Source organism: Oryx dammah, unplaced genomic scaffold (genome assembly GCF_014754425.2).
Source record: "Oryx dammah isolate SB20612 unplaced genomic scaffold, SCBI_Odam_1.1 HiC_scaffold_26, whole genome shotgun sequence".
Classification (NCBI taxonomy): domain Eukaryota; kingdom Metazoa; phylum Chordata; class Mammalia; order Artiodactyla; family Bovidae; genus Oryx; species Oryx dammah.
In genome coordinates this window covers 96,690,733-96,710,913 of record NW_024070210.1, presented here as the reverse complement: position 1 = coordinate 96,710,913, position 20,181 = coordinate 96,690,733, and the positions used below count along the sequence as shown (strand labels likewise).

The following is a 20,181-nucleotide window of genomic DNA, read 5'->3' as shown; positions in this document are numbered from 1 at the left end:
CCGCACAAAGGGGCGGGGAACCCGCGGTCGCGCGGCGGGCGGGCGTGGCCCGCGCCGGGGTCCCCGCGCTTTTCGTCGCCTCGGCCCGCTCCCCGCCGCCCCGCGCGCCCGCCCGAGCCGCGGCCGAAGCACCCTGACGGGGTCGGGAGCCTCGGAGGGGCGGAAGCGAAGGCGGGGAAGGGGCGGCGGAGGCGGAGGGCCGAGCCGGGGCGGGGCCGGGGTGGAGCTGTCCCGCGGCGCCGCAGCCGCCTGCATCCTGGGCCGCTGCTCCGCGCCATCCCTCGGCTCTGCCTCCGGACGTCCGCGCCTTCGGCAAAGCGCGCCTCGAGCATCACAGACAAGCACCAGTTCCTGACTCTAGACGGGACGGCGGGGCGAGGCCGAGCCCAGGCCTCCATCCCCGTGTTGTCGCACCGGAGCCGCGCGCGGCGGGGAGGCGACCAGGGAAAGAGCCGACTCACACCGCCCCTCCCGGGGCCGGGGGTTTCCCCGAGCGGGTCCCTGCCCCCGCCCCGCACGCCTCCTCTCCGGCCCGATGCGCAGGGCGAGCTGCACGTTCCCTAACTGCTCGCCAGGCACTCATGCTCTGCTTCTGCTTTTACACAGGGCGCGGCGCCGTCACGCACGGTACGTTCTTGCCAAGTGGCGCTTGGACACGCCGCGGGGTAGGGGGTCCCTCTCCCTGGGTACTGGCCAGGAATTAGAGGCGGCAGCCTTCCTACCCGACCTAGGGTGTGCGTCCCGTCCACGCCGCCGCTGCTCCGCGGGTCCCTGCCACCCAGCCCCGGCATGGAGGGTGCGGGGAAATGGGGACAGGTGGTCCTGAACTGCTCCCGCACCCACGCACCCGCTGGTGGGCGCGCCCAGCCAGTGGTCAGGCCCAGCTTCTCCAGCTCGAAGACTAGCTGCGCAAAATTCACCTGCTGAAGTCCAAGCGTGTTTCCTCCAGATTTCAAGACAAATCGAAAACAAATGAACCTGGGGCTGTTGAAAGCCGTCTTGTTAGATCACGCCCCTACCCTTCCAGCGAGCTAAATAATCCCATTCTCTTCTGTATAGACTGAGAAAACAGGCGCTCTAAACAAACAGCCGGGCGAGGGAACCGCAGAGCTGTAGCGCGGAATCCTGATTAGGTTTCGACCCGCTTCCCACTTTTATTTCCTATTTGGGACAAGCCTCTCGCTGTGACCAGTTCCGCCGTCTTCCCACAGCACTGTCAGCAGAGGTAGCCTCTTCTCCAGCCGACAATTAAATGACAGTGAGGCAGGGTACAATTGAGAACAGCAACGGACCACAGTAATGGTCTTTAATGGAATGCCCTGTTTACAGATAAGGTACAGAGAGGATGAACACCTCCCCGAGTAATGCCTGGTTGCGTGGCTTTACCGGCTGGAGTTGAGGCTGCTTCCTCCCCACGGGGTCTGAATCGTCCTGATCCGGGGGAACTGAGGAAAATAAATGCCTGCGTAACAGGAACCTGTATAATGTCCGACACCATGTTCTCGTATAGATTTTAAAAGGCTCAATCATTAATAAGCATCATAAATCAGTCTCTGTTTTTAATTACGGTCTTTGGGTTCAGTAATTACTCTGTCGCTCTAATGTTACACCACCCAACTTGAATAGTGCGTTAGTCCAAAACGAATCAGTTAAAGTACAGAGTAAAAGAGATTGGAAGCGTTCGTTAACATGAACTAAAGAAAAAAACTGTAGAGACAAGATTTGGCTGAAAATAAACTTGAAAGTCCTTCCATTATGCAAATCAAATGCCAGTGAGTTGCTGTTTTCCATCTTACTCTCAAAGTTCAAAAGTTACCTCAATACACTTGGTTGAGAATGAGGGAAACAGGCACCTTCAAACTTTTTTGTGATAGTGCAGATTGGTTTGGCTTATTTAAAGGGAAATTTTGCAAATCCTATCAAAAAATTTCAGTGCTTCTACTTTTAAGCAATTCCACTTCTAATAATTTTCCCACTGAAAAACTTGCGTGTGTGCACAAAAATGTGTACAAAGATCTCTGAGGGACTTTATTTGTAGAAATTAAATATCTACCATTCATAATGTACATTCACATCATGGAATACTATTTAGCACTGATGAGAAAGGACGTCTAAAATAGTGTAAAAAAAAAGAGAGAGGCATATTGTTTATGTACACAAATAAGCAAATAAAGATGTCTGCAATAGAGCACAAGAAATGCTAACAGTGTTGTGAAGAAGTTGGGGAATGAAGCAGGTGTGGAAGACACTTTCCATCCACATTGTATTGTTTGCACTTTATAATATGTGCTTGTTTTAGTTATAGAAACTTTTAAATGTAATTTAACCCATAACTGTTTTTATACTTGTGTAAACTCATCCATATACTTTTAAAAGCAAAACAGCAGTGGGCGAATATTGGTAAGGAGACAGCAAATTTGAAAACCACCAATCTAAACTACCACTCTCCCACCTACCTAGTCATTTCTCTTCCCGTGGCTGCCATGCTTGGGGTCATCTTATCACTTTCTCCCAACATCCATCCATCTCAGCCTCCCAGTTATCAAAGAGAACCAAGATCTTTCTCAGTTGCTCAACTGAAAATCCTATGGGTTTGGGGATTTTTTAAAATCCTCCTCTCTGCTTTCCCCATACCTCTCTGACAGCCTTCAAATGCTCTTGCAGAAACACAAGAGTCCAGTATTGTATGCAGGGCCTAGAACTACCATGCTGCTTCTTAGTAGGTACTGGGAAGCTTTTGAAGATGTTTAAGTAGGAATGACACAAAAGATGTGTTTCGTTTTGTTTTATAAATCATTATTCTCCCAATTTGTCCTGCATATACTATCCCTTGGTGCCTCCTCCCCCTCAGTTTGGAGTATCCTAGCACCTTCTTTTCCAAGTTTCTTTTAAAACATGGGTCAAAATTCAACACAAGGAAGCCTATTCCACATCTGTCACCCACTCAGTCCCTTGACCTTTATACTCTTGCCTACATTATGATATCTTATGCTTGTTGGCATTGTGTAATTGCTCTTCTATCACAGGGCCGTGAGCTGTTTCGAATCTGTTTCATGAAGTCCAAAAGGACAATTTCTCCTCCTTCACCTGCTAACAACCACCACTCCCAAAACACACACACACACACACACACACACATTATTCAGGTCTGGTAAAATAGAGGCCCCCAAAATGTTCATGAGCTCACACTTAAAATATAAACCTGATACACTTTAGGCTATAGAGTATTCATTAAATTAACCAGCTCTCTTTCCACACTGATTCCTAATACCCAACAAGAGACTAAATTCCAGCGTGACTCAGGTCCTAATGGCTACGGTGCGTATCTCAGTCAGTGCCATGAGGCACCACTGGTTCTTCATCTGTTCAGTCTGAGGTCAAACAGCCAGAGTACCATTCTGTGAGTATATCCTGAGCAAGAATGAGCAACCAGGTGACATGGCCAGCATGCTCCTAAACCTTGCCCCCTGTCTGGAAACAATCTGGGTTTTCAATTAAAAGAGCACTGGACTCAGGTGGTGAGGAAGGTGGCAATGAAGTCAGCCATCCCAGTTGACTGGCACGTGCACTGTCTGTGCTGCTGGGTACCAGGAAGTTACAGGTAAAGGGGCAATAAATGACATTTACCAGTTATTGACCTAAGTCTCTGGCAGGCCAAGCTCACCTGCCATAAAGAGTTTCTATGGGAACAACCTCAGAGGAGAGGAGTCCAGCCAGCCAGGAAGTTCAGATTTCCCTTGGTGGGCCAACTCCTGCTCACCTTTCAAGCTACAGATCTTGTCTCCATCCTCATGAGTCTAGTTCTCACTGATCAGTTGCCCTTATTCTGAGCTGCTGGAGCACTCCCCTGACCGCTCAGTTTAACACAATTATATGCTCTTATTCCATACACTCATGTTTGATGTTTTTATAAATGTTATCTCCCCATCCATTTCAAGCTTTTGTTTGTTTAAAAGAAAATCCAGGAGGCGTTCATTGGCTAACTGTTAGCACCAGACCAATAATTTCAGAGTTGGTAGGAGGTACACAGCGCTGCCCTGGTAGACCTGTTCCCATTAATGACAGGAGTGTATTGGCTGCGTAACTGGTAGACAACGGGGTCCTTTAGCCAACTTAGGGTGAACATCAGTAATAACTTTAGAGGCTGTTAGCAGGTCCCTATAACTGCGTCTCACTATTCCTATACTTAGGGTTTCCAGTTTTAGCAAATAAAAACATAGGACACCCTGATAAATCTGAATTTCACATACATAATGAACTTTTTTTAGTATATCTCAAATATTGAATGGGATATACTTAGATTAAAAAATTGGTTGTTTACCTGAAATTCAAATTTAACTCTACATCTGGCATTTTATCTGGCACCTCTATCTTCCATTGTTAATGATCATAATTTGCATATAAGGTGTCTCAAGACCAAAACCTATTGTCAAAGTAAGTAGATGTAATTGCTTTACTTATTGAAGGCCTACTAGGTGCTAATAACTGCATTAGGAACTTTGCACAAAAGATTCATTTAATCCTTGCGATAACCCTGTGAAATAGGTCAACTTCCCTTCAGAGGGGACATGTAACAATGACAACTTCTCTCCAGCTTTATCCAGAGATTAAGTAATACCGTCAAGGACACATGCCTACATACCAAGAGCTAAGATTCAAACCTGAGGCTCACTCCAGCCTCCCTACTTTAGCACTGCCCACAGGTAAGCAACTAACATGTAATTTACAATTTCTTAGAAAATGTGATTAAACATTATTTGACAAAGTCATTTACAGAAAGTTTTTCCCTCCCAAATTATCTTTGAGCAATATAGTAAAAACATCAGAGGAAAATTCTAATATTTACAAAATTCGCTGTTTTCAAGTGATATTGCTAACACCTACATCTTCTCTTTGCATTCCCTCCTCCCCACAAACACACACTTTACCCAATCCCAAGATATAAAAAAATATTTCAAAGAACACTTTGCAGTGGATACAACCTTAGTATTATCACCCAGTTTAGATTCAGTTGTGTAAGCAACTATCTATTGAGTCTTCAGAAACAGATCATTTGGTGGTATTTTTGTTTTAGTCCCAGGAGATGTTTAAGACTTCACATTATTCTAGATTTGAGGGTTTTCTAAACGTACTTCTTTCAGTGTCTAAGCATCTTGTTTGAAAGCAAATTTTGTGTTTATAAAAGTTCTTCAATTCTTTGTGCGACAAAGATATTCAAACTTAAAAGTAATAATTCACCAAGTAATGGATTCATCACTGTTTCTCTATTAAAATTAAATGTAAGCTTTCCAAAGCCTCTTTATTTTGCTCAAACTATCATACGCTGGATGTGCCCTAACAGTAACTATTGAACTATAGGAAATAAGTGCTTTCTGGCTATGAATACGTAAATATAAATATATTTAAACTCTAAATAAAGATGTGCACTAAATATAAATTCTTCTAGGTTTCCTGTCATCAAGGTTTCATTATATGATTCTAGAAAAGTATGCAATGATGTGGAAAAAATAAATGTGTGAAGATGATAGCAAATTAATAAGATACATCTTTCTAAAGACCAAAACAGTTTGAAAACACTGCATTGTGTAATGCTAGATTTTGATCACAGATTTGGAAAGCTCTCTTTTAGTCCAAAGAGATGAGTTACAGAAGAAAAACAAAACAAAACCAACGATTGGGAGAAAATATTTGCAAATGATCTGACCAACAAATTTTAGTCTCCAAAATTTACAAATAGCTCATGACACTTAACAGCATCAAAACAAACAACCCAGTCAACAAATGGGCAGAAGACCAAACAGACGTTTCTCCAAAGAAGACATACATATGGCCAAGAAGCACAGGAAAAGGTGTTCAACATTGCTCATTATTAGAGAAATGCAAATCAAAACTACAATGAGATATCAGTTCAGATCAACCAGAATGGTTATTATAAAAAAAATCCACAAACAATAAGATTGGAGAGGGTGTGGAGAGAAAGGAACTCATTTACACTGTTGGTGGGAATGTAAATTGGCACAGCCACAATGGAAAACTGTATGGAGGTTCCTTAAAAAACTAAAAATAGACCTACCATATGACCCACTCCTGGGCACATATCCAGAGAAAAACGTGATCTGAGAGGATACCTGCACGCAGCATTGTTTAACAAGAGCCAGGACATGGAAGCAGCCGGAGTGCTCACAGGCTGACAGGGGAATGGCCAAGAAAGGTGTGGGACCTGTCTCAACGGAGTATTACCCAGTCGTTAAAAAGAATAAAATAATGCCATTTGCAGCAACATGAATGGACCTAGAGACTGTCACACTGAGTGGAGTAAGTCAGACAGAGAAGGAGAAATATCGTATAACAGCCCTTATTTGTGGACTCTAAGAAGATCCCATAGAAGTGAACTTACAAAACAGAAAGAGACTCACAGACTCAGAGAAGGAACTTGTGGCTTCTGGGTGAGGCAGGCCAGCGGGCTGTACAGGGGAAGGATGGGGGGAAGGGATAGTTAAGGAGTTTGGGATGGACATCTACATATTGCTGCTGCTGCTGCTAAGTCGCTTCAGTCGTGTCCAACTCTGTGTGACCCCATAGATGGCAGCCCACCAGGCTCCCCCGTCCCTGGGATTCTCCAGGCAAGAGCACTGGAGTAGGTTGCCATTTCCTGTTCCAATGCATGAAAGTGAAAGGTGAAAGTGAAGTTGCTCAGTTGTGTCCAACTCTTAGCAACCCCATGGACTGCAGCCTACCAGGCTCCTCCATCCATGGGATTTTCCAGGCAAGAGTACTGGAGTGGGGTGCCATCGCCTTCTCCGCATCTACACACGGCTATATTTAAAATGGATAACCAACGAAGTCCTACTGTACAGCACATGGAACTCTGCTCAATGTCATTGGCAGCCTGGAAGGGAAGGGAGTTTGGGGGAGAATAGCTCAAGTGTATGTATGACAGTCCCTATGCTGTTCAGCTGAAACTAACAACATTGTTAATCGGCTAGGCCCCAACACAAAATAGGAAGTTTGGGGGAAAAAAAAAAACAACGCAAACTTCAGAAAGTGGCTTCCAGAAATGGTACAAATTTCTGTGATAGTGAAATATAAGGTGTCCATTTACATTGATTTTTAAACCTCTTGAGAATAATCATAGGTATCACCCTTACTCATAGAGTATTGTTGGATGAACTGAAAGACCACAGTGGTAGAGATCACTGTGTACTTTAAATATTAAAGTAATCGTCACAGTAGAGTCAGTAAGCTGATCAAGCTCATCATGTGGGTTTTATGTTACCCTGAGATGAAAGGCTCACCTCCCACATTCAAAGAACACAGCAGCAGCCTAATTTAATTTGAAGTAGACACGAAGCAAACTGCTGCCACTGGGAAACGCAGTGGCTTGGAGGTGGGAGTGAAGATCCACCTTTGACTTTGTAAAGTTTTTGGTAAAGTTTGAATATTTTGCAATGACCATATATTAAATGTTTTAAAATTTAAAGCCATCAGAGAAAAGTGAAAAAAATTATGATGATGGTCAACCCACTGGTCCCAACTTTGAAGGAAGGGGAGGAAAGGGGAGGGGCAGGGAGACAAGAGCCTCACCTCTTTCGTTTTAAACTTCACAAACCTGGTGTAATTAGATCCATTTCATATTATTCTTTACATTACCAACTTGAGCTACAAGGTGGAACCTAACTTCTCAGAGGAAAAGAAAGCAAGTCAAACCTCAAAGATCTTTTAGTCCATGGCTAATGCTCAGTAAGGTATTCAGTGTTCAAATCCTGTATAATCACATATATGAGGAGGGTAACTGGGAGGAGCAGAGTTATAAGGAAAGAAGGCAAAGAAGAAGCTTGAGTTGTAATGGTTAAGAGGCTACTCCTGACCCCTCACTCCACCAGATAAAAGGCAGAGACCCTACTGTGAGAGCCCACTTTCCCACCCCAGAGATTTCACGGACACACCTGCCCCTCTGACTCTGGAAGTCAGCTGAGCTCACGCCCCCGCTGCAGCTGCAGGCCCATTACTAAAGAGGGTCCACCTAGTGGAGAGTGAGGCAGAGAAATTCAGTGGATAAAGCCAGAAGGTTCTGAGTTGTGTTTTTTCACTACAGTGAGCATACTGTGAAACACAATGCTAATTGCAAGAGGTTAGTTTTCTTCACCTGACTTTATTATAAGACGTTTTAAGGGTTCATTAATGATTCCCATTAGTGTTCATGAGAAGTTCACCTGCCTGGGATGTCAACTTGCAGATCCCTGGATCCTACCTCAAAACTATTCTCTCCTAATATCAAGTGTTGCCTGCTTACTGAAAGACAGTATTAGCCAAGGAATACAATTCCAGCTAACTCTGAAGAATACCTGAGCACCAGGGGCCTAAACTGACCTCTCAGTCATTCTGCTCCTGATCCCATCTAGGGTGGGCCATTGACTTTGTAACCAACAAAAGGCATCCTCCTGCCCCATTTGGTTCCTGGGCAACCAGGGTCCTGCTGTGTGCTTTAGACAGGCCAGGCTCGCCCCCTGGAAGCCAGCCTCCTCGATCAGCACTTCCTTCTGAACTTCTCTCCCCAGGGTCAATCCTCCAGAGGGTGGCGAGGGTTGTGGTAGGCACTCCAGACCGGGGGTGGGGAAGGGAGGTGCTTGTGGCCAAGGGGAAGCTCTTTGGGGCGACAAAGAGCTTGGAGATGCTGGCCAGAATGTCCCTACGCGTGTGCTGGAGGCCCCTCGAAGTGTAGGATGGAGCCTCCGGACACGAAAGTCGAACCGGTGTCCTCCGTTTCTGCTTCTGGTCCGAGGTGTAAATGGCAGGGATGGCCTGAAACACTGACTCTACTAAAGAAAAGTGAATAAGCATTCTGTTTTGGGTGCGTGTATTCCCTGTTTGCACAACAAGAGAGGGAATTCAGGAGGCCCACAGTTAGCCCGGGACCCTTTGGTCGCGGGAGGTGGGGTGGGGGACGTTAACGTGTTCCCCAGCCGTGGGACTGTCTGGCCTGAAGCACCTGCGTTGCTGGGGTTGGTGAGATATGAGACTCATGTTCCAGGGGCTCACAGCACAGCTGCAGATCATGCTTCTTTTCATGATGACCTTGCGCAGGGCATCCTTTTCTCATCTGTGCCATAACCTTTTCTCGAAACTCCAGCTGCAGAAGACCGTTTCTCGCTTTCTAGGCACAGACGAATCCCGGCGGACCGCGGGACTTCCACATTTCCCAGTTCTTCCCGCCTGTAAACCACATAGGAGCCTCTCCAGGCACTTTCTCAGATGTAGCTCGCAAGGCAGACTCCCGCAAGGCTTTCCGCTTCAGCGAGGCGCCACTCCGCCCGGCTGAGGGCGGGGTCACCAGGCGCCACCGACTGCGCCAGCCTGGGTTTCCAAAGGACTCCGAAAGGAACAGGTGCCTGGCTGAAACCCGGCGCCTTCGCATCTCCCGCTCCCCTCCAAAGGAAGGATGCCTGAAATGTTCCGGGCCTGGGACAACGGCCGAGGACCCGAAAACACCAGGGCTGGGCGAACCGGGGTTCTGCCCCTACTTATCCGCCGTGTAAGGTCGGACTGCGTGAACCCGATCCCACCCTCATAGCCTATCCACCTTCTGGTCCTGCGTTCCCTCCGCGCTCTGCGCCTGGACAGACCAGGTCAACCACACGATGTCAACCACGCTTAGGAGCCCTGGGCGCGTCGAGGAGCGCCCCCTGGCCAAGGCCCGGCCCTCCTCCCCATCTTCGCAGGCTGAGCCCTTGCCCCTCTCGGTCCCCAGAGCCCCCGCCGTCACCCAGCTGGCCAAGTCTTTTTTGGCTCATTTCAGAGATGCCGCGCTATTAATGGGGGTGAAGAGGGTGGGAGGTCAGATGTCTGCTTTGCTTTCAGCGGCGGCTGGGCGTCCTGGCTGAGAACACGGACCTGTGACTCCAGTCCCGCCCTCCCCGGGGGCTGCCAGGGCCCGGGACACCTGCAGCCACAGGCCAAGTAGTGCCCGGAGTCGGGGGCTGGGGTGGGGTTGGGGGCGGAACCCAGGCCGCAGCTCCGCGCGCCCCTGCACTTACCTTGCCTCTGGCTAATAATTCCATGATGTAGCCAAATTCACTAATCTCCCCCGACTCAGACATGGTTAAGATCCTTCGCAAACTCTGGAGGAAGGAGGCAGGTGCACCGAATTTGTCCTTTTTCTCTCTTTTCTCTGTTTTTAGCCTGAGTTTTGCCAAGCGCCCCACCAGGATGCTGTTAACGAGGAAAAATGAGAACGCGAGGGGGAAAAGCAAAATGCAGAGTTGGGTGGGAGGAAGGCCATGGAGGGCTCCTGGGCAGCCACGACTCTTAGCTCAGGACAGGGCGATGTAACGGAACAAACGAGGGCGGCGGCGGCGACCGTGAAATCCACACCAGGCGGAGCCCGGCTCGGAGGCCCCGCCTCCTCGGGGGTCGCGGCCCGCGCCTCCCGCCAGGGGGTCAGACGGCCGCGGAGACAAACACCGACACAAAAGCGTGTCTGCTCCCGGCGTGGCGCCGACCCAGCCCCGACACCCACTGGCTGGTTAAAGCTGTCCTTTATCTGATGCCTGAGACGGTGGCCGTCCGGAGCTCTTCCTGCAAGGCCCGGGAAAAATCCCCATCCCACTGTCTGGAGGTGTGAGGGCAGAGAGAATGAATGCAGAGCAGCCACAACAAAGGATCTGGCTGACAGCGCCGGAAAAAAAAGAATAAGTGAGGGCCCAGGAAATGGCAACGCCGCATCTCAAGTCAGCCTTCCTGAAATCCGATAGGTAACAAAGACCAAGCCAGCGCTCCTGAGATGAGAACAAACACCAGGGATTGTATTTTAAACACACAAAGTGTGTAAGGTCGATTATATCTCTATATCCTCTTGATACTCAACTTTCTTTTAATTAAAAAAAAAAAAAAGACGATTCTGGCCATCAAGGTGTGCTTCCTGGATAAAAATTCTCACCCTTTAGCTACTACTAACTCACTTTCCAATTATTTTCATTTCATGGAGTTAAACATTAAGTGCTGTGCTTCTCACATTTTATACTTCTCTTTTAAAATAGCAGCTCCCCTAGCAGGCTGCAGCTGAAACTGGCCTCTTAGGCTTCTCTCTGCTTCACTCAAACCTGACAATCTTTGCTTCTCTTGAGAAGAAAACTTGGCTGAACAAAGTCAGGTCTACTCTATTCCTGCACTATATGCAGACTCTTTATCTTTCTTGAAAAGGAGAAAAGTGATAAGAGCATGAACTTTTCTCTTTAAAAAAAAAAAACACCTTTCTTCTCTGGCCCAGAAATCCAAAAGTATATAATGATTTCTCTTTTCCCTACATACTTCTCCATAAAGCTCTAACAACGTTGCCCCTTTCTTCCACCAGAACGTTGCTCCTTCTTCAGTGAGTTACTTCCCTCTCCGCCTTTTTGTTGGTGGTGTTACTGTCCTCTCTGAGTTGCTGCTGATCCCCTCTTACAGCAAGCAGCAAAAGTTAATGTGCTGGGGGTTCACAGTGAGGGCTCAGTAGAAACTGAGAAACAAGCATATGTCTTGCAGATAAGCTTCTTGTCCTTCTCAGGTTCTGTAGAACCTTGGTATGTCCTTTGCTTCCATAAGAAAAGCTAGGTACAGAATTCAAGTAAGATCTGTAGCATTCATGGAGAAGGCAATGGCACCCCACTCCAGTACTCTTGCCTGGAAAATCCCATGGATGGAGGAGCCTGGTAGGCTGCAGTCCATGGGGTTGCTAAGAGTCGGACATGACTGAGCAACTCCACTTTCACGCATTGGAGAAGGAAATGGCAACCCACTCCAGTGTTCTTGCCTGGAGAATCCCAGGGACGGTGAGCCTGGTGGGCTGCCATCTATGGGACCTCACAGAGTCGGACACGACTGAAGCGACTTAGCAGCAGCAGCAGCAGCAGCAGCTATAGCATTCATGAATGGATTCCTCCAATACTTGATGCTAAGTTGCTTCAGTCATGTCGGACTCTTTGCGACCCTATGGATGGTAGCCTGCCAGGCTCCTCTGTCCATGGGATTTTCCAAACAAGAATACTGGAGTGGGTTGCCATTTCCTTCTACACCGATATTTGACAGATTGCCAGAAAGAGGTATTGCTTTAAAAGAGAAAGTGTTTTCACACCCAGAAATAATAAAAATCACAAACAACTAGTCTTGTGTCTGCATGGCACACAGGAAGGAGGAAGGAAGAGACAAAAAGAAGTCTGACGCCTCCCTTTAGAAAGCTTTCTCCAAAACCCCATCCAAAGACCTCCGCTTACATCTCCCTTGTGAGGACTGGGACATATGTCTTTATCCCTAGCCACAAGGAAGGCTGAGAAGGTGATTCTTTTACTCTGGGAACATTGCCACTCTAAACAAAATCCAGGGTTCATTAGTGAGGAAGAACAGATACTGAGTAGGAAACTGTCAGTTTTGCCTACCCCTGGGGTAAATCCACTCAGTTTCCCGAGTTTCAACTTTCTCTTTTGTAAAATGACTGATGTTGAACTAAACGGTCTCTAACCTACCTCTTCATGGTCTTAGTGCTAATAATATCTCCCATTTAAGGATCCCTTTGCCACCTGGCAGCACTAGCTGCTCCTCTTTTCCCCGAAAAAAACTGCTATTATAAAAGATCTGTCCAGCCAATCACTTGCTACTAGGAAATACTTCAGGCACAATATGCTTAACAGTTGCCTGAATTCCTCCTGCAAGACCAAGATGGGGCTGGGGGCAAGGGTCTTAGAATCAGCTGCTGTAGAGGCAGGGGAGTGAAACTGCCCATGAGAGTCTAGATAGGTGTCCACAAGGTGAACACTGAGCATTTATGTATTCAGAGGCCTGGTGGTATTTACCACTCTTTATTTAGTCAGTGTGTGAACAGCACTATGGAGCATTAAGAACTTTTCAAAGACGTGCTGTGTGCTTAGTCTCTCAGTCGTGTCTGACTCTGTGTGACCCCATGGACTGTAGCCCACCAGGCTCCTCTGTCTTTGGGGATTCTTCAGGCAAGAATACTGGAGTGGGTTGCCATGCCCTCCTCCAGGGGATCTTCCCAACCCAGGGACTGAACCCAGGTCTCCTGCACTGCAGGCGGATTCGTTACCATCTGAGCCACCAGGGAAGCCCTTTCAAAGATGAGGGGCATACAAAATGAAAACAGCATTAACACTTCCCGATGTTCTCTGTACAGACTTCTAAGACACAGGGTCAGGCACCCAACAAAACTTGCTTTATTATTTCTCTTACTTCTAAGAAGACAGTAAGATTAGTATACAAAGTAATACCTAACTTCATTCCCCAGAGAAACCAAAATTAAGAAAAAACAATTCACATTTCTCGAAAATAATAAAGGTAACAAGGCAGGTGCTGCTTCACCTAAAAGGAAGTTATTTAATACAGGGATTACATGATGTGTGAATTTTTCACACTGAGAAGTCTAGCAATATCCAAGAGTCCCTCGCTGTGGGAAATCTAATTGCCAGTTTCCATCTAATGGACGTAACTTTTCACTATAACGGCTTGACTGCCATGTGGATTACTGAAATAACTGTAACCTATAGAGAGCCACGGGCTTCCCAGGTGGCACTAGTAGTAAAGAACCTGCCTGCCAATTCAGGAGACATAAGAGACACCAGTTTCGTCCTTAGGTTGGGAAGATGCCCTGGAGCCGGGCTTGGTAACCCACTCCAGTATTCTTGCCTGGATAACCCTGAAGCAACTTAGCACGTGTAGAGAGCCACAACTTTTAGCTTCGTTTTCACCCAAGACACCCTAGTTTCTCTTCCTTGTAGTACACAACATAATACAATAGTTTTAACAAATACCCATTCCAATTTTTTTATGGCTGTGGACACAAATAAATAATTGTACAAGTTTAGAAGTTGAAATCTATGATGATGAATGTTTAGTAGTTTAAGACTTAGAGACTGGAATTAGGGATATAAAAATACCTTGGCTTTAATAAACTTGCGTATTTACTTCAGCAGTCTTTGAGTACAAACATATTATAAAATATAGCTTTCTGACACAAATGCATCGAGCACCTATACCCAGAAAGGTCATTTAAAAAACAATTTTTAACAGCTTTATGGAGGTATAGTTTACACACCATAAAACCCACCAATTATAAGGGTATAATTTAGTAACTTTTATTAAATTATGGAGTTATTCAGGTATCTCATAATCTATTTCCAAAACATAGGAATAGCTCTCCCATTTATTGAGATTTTCTCTAATTTCTCTAGCTGTGCTCTATAGCTGTTAGTGTTCAGATATATTGCACTGCTTTTGTTAAATGCATTGCAAAGTATCTTATTATTGTGAAAAATTGATTTCTTAATTTCATTTGGGGTTGTTTATTGTTTGTACATAGAAATGCAACTAATAATTGCATGGTAGACTGTATTTTGCAATATTGTAAAATTCATTAATTCATAATTAGAAAAAGTTTTACTTTTTCCTTTCCAATTTTTATACCTTGATTTTTCTTGCCTTATCACTCTAGTTAGAACCTCTATTATAATACTGAATAAAAGTGGCAAGAGTCGACATCCCTGCCAATTCCTAATGGTAGGGGAGAAGCACTCTATCTTAACCATAAATATTGGTTTAGCTACATTCCATAAATTTTAGTACACTGTGGGTTTGTTTTACTCATTTAGAAACAATCTTGGATTTCCCTGGTGGTCAGTGGTTAAGAATTTGCTTGCCAAGGCAGGGGACATGGGTTTCATCCCTGGTCTGGAAGATCCCACATGCCGTGGGGCACTAAGCCTGTGTGCCACAACCGCTGAAGCCCCCTCGCCCTAGAGCCCTGCTCCCCAAGAAGAGGGAGCACCCCGCTGAGAGGCCTGGGCACCGCAGCAAAGGGTCGCCCGTCACCAAGACTAGAGAAAGCCTGTGCACAGCAAAGAACACCCAGCACAAGCAAAAGTAAAAATATATACATGTTTTTAGAGAAATGTTTTTTAATTTCCCCATTTCACAGGCTATTTAGAAATATATTGCTTAATTTCCAAATTATTCCAAATTTCTAAATAATTTAGATTTCTCATTATTTCTTTGTTGATTTCTCATCTAATTTGAACAAAAATCATTTTAAAAAATGATTTCAGTGTTTCTTTAAATACAGTAAGGCTGTGGAGAAATTGGAAACCTCGTTCATAGCTGGTGGAAGTACAAAATGATGCAGTAAGAAACAGTTCAGTGGTCCCTCGAAAAGTTAAACATAAAATTACCAGCAATTCCACCTCTCAGAAGAACTGAAAGCAGGACTCAGGAGATACTTGCTTGCACACAAGTATTCACTGCTGCATTTTTCACAGTAACCAAAAGATATAAACAAGCCAAATGTTGATCAACATATGACTGGATAAACCAAATATAGTATAATAGATACATATAATGGAACCTAACAGAAGCAGAAGATATTAAGAAGAGGTGGCAAGAATACACAGAAGAACTGTACAAAAAAGATCTTCACGACCCAGATAATCACGATTATGTTATCACTCATCTAGAGCCAGACATCCTGGAATGTGAAGTCAAGTGGGCCTTAGAAAGCATCACTATGAACAAAGCTAGTGGAGGTGATGGAATTCCAGTAGAGCTATTTCAAATCCTGAAACATGATGCTGTGAAAGTGCTGCACTCAATATGCCAGCAAATTGGGAAAACTCAGCAGTGGCCACAGGACTGGAAAAGGTCAGTTTTCATTCCAATCCCAAAGAAAGGCAATGCCAAAGAATGCTCAAACTACTGCACAATTGCACTCATCTCACACGCTAGTAAAGTAATGCTCAGAATTCTCCAAGCCAGGCTTCAGTAATACGTGAACCGTGAACTCACTGATGTTCAAGCTGGTTTTAGAAAAGGCAGAGGAACCAGAGATCAAATTGCCAACATCTGCTGGATCATAGAAAAAGCAAGAGAGTTCCAGAAAAACATCTATTTCTGCTTTATTGACTATGCCAAAGCCTTTGACTATGTGGATCACAACAAACTGTGGAAAATTCTGAAAGAGATGGGAATACCAGACCACCTGATCTGCCTCTTGAGAAATCTGTATGCAGGCCAGGAAGCAACAGTTAGAACTGGACATGGAACAACAGACTTATTCCAAATAGGAAAAGGACTACGTCAAGGCTGTATATTGTCACCCTGCTTATTTAATGTATATGCAGAGTACATCATGAGAAACGCTGGGCTGGAAGAAACACAAGCTGGAATCAAGATTGCTGGGAGAAATATCAATAACCTCAGATATGCAGATGACACCACCCTTATGGCAGAAAGTGAAGAGGAACTAAAAAGCCTCTTGATGAAAGTGAAAGAGGAGAGTGAAAAGTTGGCTTAAAGCTCAACATTCAGAAAACGAAGATCATGGCCTCTGGTCCCATCACTTCATGGGAAATAGATGGGGAAACAGTGGAAACAGTGTCAGACTTTATTTTTTTGGCTCCAAAATCACTGCAGATGGTGACTGCAGCCATGAAATTAAAAGACGCTTACTCCTTGGAAGAAAAGTTATGACCAACCTAGATAGCATATTCAAAAGCAGAGACATTACTTTGCTAAGGTCCATCTAGTCAAGGCCATGGCTTTTCCTGAGGTCATGTATGGATGTGAGAGTTGGACTGTGAAGAAGGCTGAGTGCCGAAGAATTGATGCTTTTGAACTGTGGTGTTGGAGAAGACTCTTGAGAGTCCCTTGGACTGCAAGGAGATCCAACCAGTCCATTCTGAAGGAGATCAGCCCTGGGATTTCTTTGGAAGGAATGATGCTAAAGCTGAAGCTCCAGTACTTTGGCCACCTCATGCGAAGAGTTGACTCATTGGAAAAGACTCTGATGCTGGAAGGGATTGGGGGCAGGAGGAGAAGGGGATGACCGAGGATGAGATGGCTGGATGGCATCATGGACTCGATGGACACGAATCTGAGTGAACTCCGGGAGACGGTGATGGACAGGGAGGCCTGGCGTGCTGCGATTCATGGGGTCACAAAGAGTCGGACACGACTGAGCGACTGAACTGAACTGAAGTGATAACATGGAAGGAACTTCTGATATATGTTTACAATATGGATGGACCTTAAAGACATTAGGCTAAGTGAAATAAGCTCGACACAGAAGGACAAATACTGTGTAATTTCAGTTATATAAAATGTCTACAATAAACAAATTCATAGGAACAGAAAGTAGATTACATGGGCTGGAGGGCATGGGGAATGGAGAATTATCATTTAATGGGTCCAGAGACTATGCTGGGGATGGTGAAAATTGGGGTACAGATAATGGTGATGGTTGTACAACAGTATGAATACAAATAATGCCAATGAATTACACACTTAGAATAGTTTTGAAAAATTAGGCACTTGGCCCTTGGGTTGCAGTTTACTGTTTCCTAAAATATTATGTTTGGGGAAATAGTCCATGTATGCTTAAAAGGCAAGTGCATTCTGCTGTTGGGTAGAGAATTCCATGTCTCAGATCTTTGTTCTTCCTCTGTTCCTCCTTTACTGTATTCTTTTGTGTTTAATATTTTTTTAATAAACCTATTTCATTCTTCTGTTGATTTTTAACAATTCCTACTTCTTAACAGTTACTTTGAGAGTTATGATATAAACATTACCTGTCACAATCTACTTTAGGTTAATAGTGACTTAATACCAGTAAAATATAGCAGCTTAAGAAGGTAGTTCCCATTCTCCCCCCTCAATTGCCATATATATTATGTATGTGTAACACCTATGTATGTTATAAACCCAAGAATATATTCTTATAATTAGCAACTTTACACAATCTAACATTGCAGTCTAAGACTGCAAAAGAAATTGAGTTTAAAAACATATGCACACAGTTTATTTACTCACGATTTATCATTTCTGGTACTCATCATTTTCTGCTATATGTAGTCATTTCCTTTCATTCTGTAAAACTCCTTTAGTATATGTGCAAGACAGTGTGATAGCAATGAATTTCTTCAATCATTTAATCTGTAAATCCAAAATAATCACAATAAAAGTACTCTCAGGATTTTCCAGGAATTTGCCAAGTTAATTATAAAATTAATTCAAAAGAGAAACACACAAGATTTTAGTCAAGACAATTTATAAAAGAGCAATGCTGTAGCAAATACAAAAATGAAGCCACAATAATTAGAACAACTGGTATAAGAATAGTAAGTAGATCAATAAGACAGAATAGATTAAAACTTGATTAAATCTAGATTAAAACTTGTGATTAGATTTTACATGATTTATATTTATTTTCTAAGTAATGCAGGTGATACTTCAAATCAGTGATGAAAGGGTGGAGAGCAAGGTGATGGAATAGGAGGATGCAGAACTCACCTGCCCCTGTGGACACATCAAAAATACAATTACATGTGGAACAATTCACACTGAAACTAACTGGAGACTGGCAAGAAGACCGCCATACAACCAAGGCGGTACGAAAGATACATGCAACAGAAACAGGTGGGAAAGGGAGGGAAACAGTCAGGTTGGGACCTGCGGTCCTGGGAGAGTGTCAGAGGCAAACAGGGATTGCATGGGTGAAGATTCACCCTGGAAGTGAGTCATTCAGGCAGAAACCGGCACCCTAGCCCTGCGGTCCAACATGGGGAGGACAAGCCCCCGTGCTGGTGGGGCTAACAGGAGGCCTGCAGAAAGCCGGGACTCCACTCATGAGGAGGACATGCCACCAGCCTGCTCCCAAAGCAAGGCAGAGACGGTGGATCGAGACGGCACACCGCTGCCCCCAGCCTGCCCCAGCCTGAGACAGGTGAGAGCTTCAGCGGCTTGCATCACAACCAGCTCTACACCGGGCTGGGGGCTGCCAAGGCTCAAGGAGAAGGCTCAGCAGAGAGACCACATGTGACTCAGGCCTGATGTGACATCCGAGCAGGGCAGGGGCAGCCGTCACTGGTTCTTCCATAGGAGGCATGTCGGAAAGCAGCCTGGGTCTCTGACCCCAGCCAGACTGCTACAGGCCATGCCCCAACTCACGCCAAGGGCCCACACCAGCCCTCCTTGTCCAGCACTGCCTCCCCATAGGGTGAGCGGAATGGTGCCGGGATGGGCGGGAGAACACACTAACGGGGATGGAACCAGCTCAGCCCTAATCCTCAAGGCTTCCGCTCCAGTAACCTGGGACCCAAGCCGGCCCCTGACTGGGTGATGATGGCCACGGGAAAGACAGGAAGACCTAGGTCACACCGGGCTCCAGCCCGAGCCCCTCCAACTCAAGCGCACCTCCTACCAAGCCGATAGCTGCCAGCACACCCTGGGGGAGACGTGACTCAGGACCACAGCAGATTCAGCTCTCTTGCCAAAGCCACTGGTCACTCACTGAATGAGGATGTTCCACATAAGGACACTTCTTCAAGACCACAATGGGTAAGTGTCTCACATAATTTCAGAGAGACAAAGTCAAACAGAATGAGAAGACAGAGGAATCTGTCCCAATTGAAAGAGAAAAAGGAAATGAAATGAACAATTTACCAGGCAAAGAATTCAAAGAATTAGTAATATCAATGTTAACTGAGGTACATTTTTCGTGAAAGAAAAATATCTCTTTAGTAGAAGCCATTGATCTCATTCTAGAGGGCTCCATTCTTATGACCCAATCACCTCCCAAGGAGATCAGTCCTGGGTGTTCATTGGAGGGACCGATGTTGAAGCTGAAACTCCAATACTTTGGCCATCTGATGCAAAGAGCTGACTCATTTGAAAAGACCCTGATGCTGGGAAAGATTGAAGGCGGGAGGAGAAGGGGACCACAGAAGATGAGATGGTTGGATGGCATCACCGACTCAATGGACATGGGTTTGGGTGGACTCCGGGAGTTGGTGATGGACAGGGAGGCCTGGCGTGCTGCGGTTCGTGGGGTCGCGAAGAGTTGGACACGACTGAGCGACTGAACTGAACTGAATCACCTCCCAAATATCTTACCTTCTAATACCATCACAATAGAGGTTGGGATTTCCACACAAATGCTCTGGAGGGAACACTCACATTCGGTCTAAGGCTGAAGGCTGTCTGTCTGTCTTGTTTCTGGTCACACTGTTGAGCTCTGTTATTATTTCTAATAGTTTGCTAGTTGGGTCTCCTGGAATTAAAAAAAAAAAAAAACACTATATTATCTGAATACACATAGCTCACTTTTCCTATTCTTTGCCAATAGAGAATTTTTTACCCATTTTGTTA

The 20,181-nt window shown here is 45.3% G+C and overlaps 1 pseudogene; it reads right to left on the bottom strand.

The window, feature by feature from the left end:
* Positions 1-1,049: 1,049 nt before the first annotated feature.
* LOC120852642 lies at positions 1,050-10,097 on the bottom strand (annotated as a pseudogene).
* Positions 10,098-20,181: the final 10,084 nt, after the last annotated feature.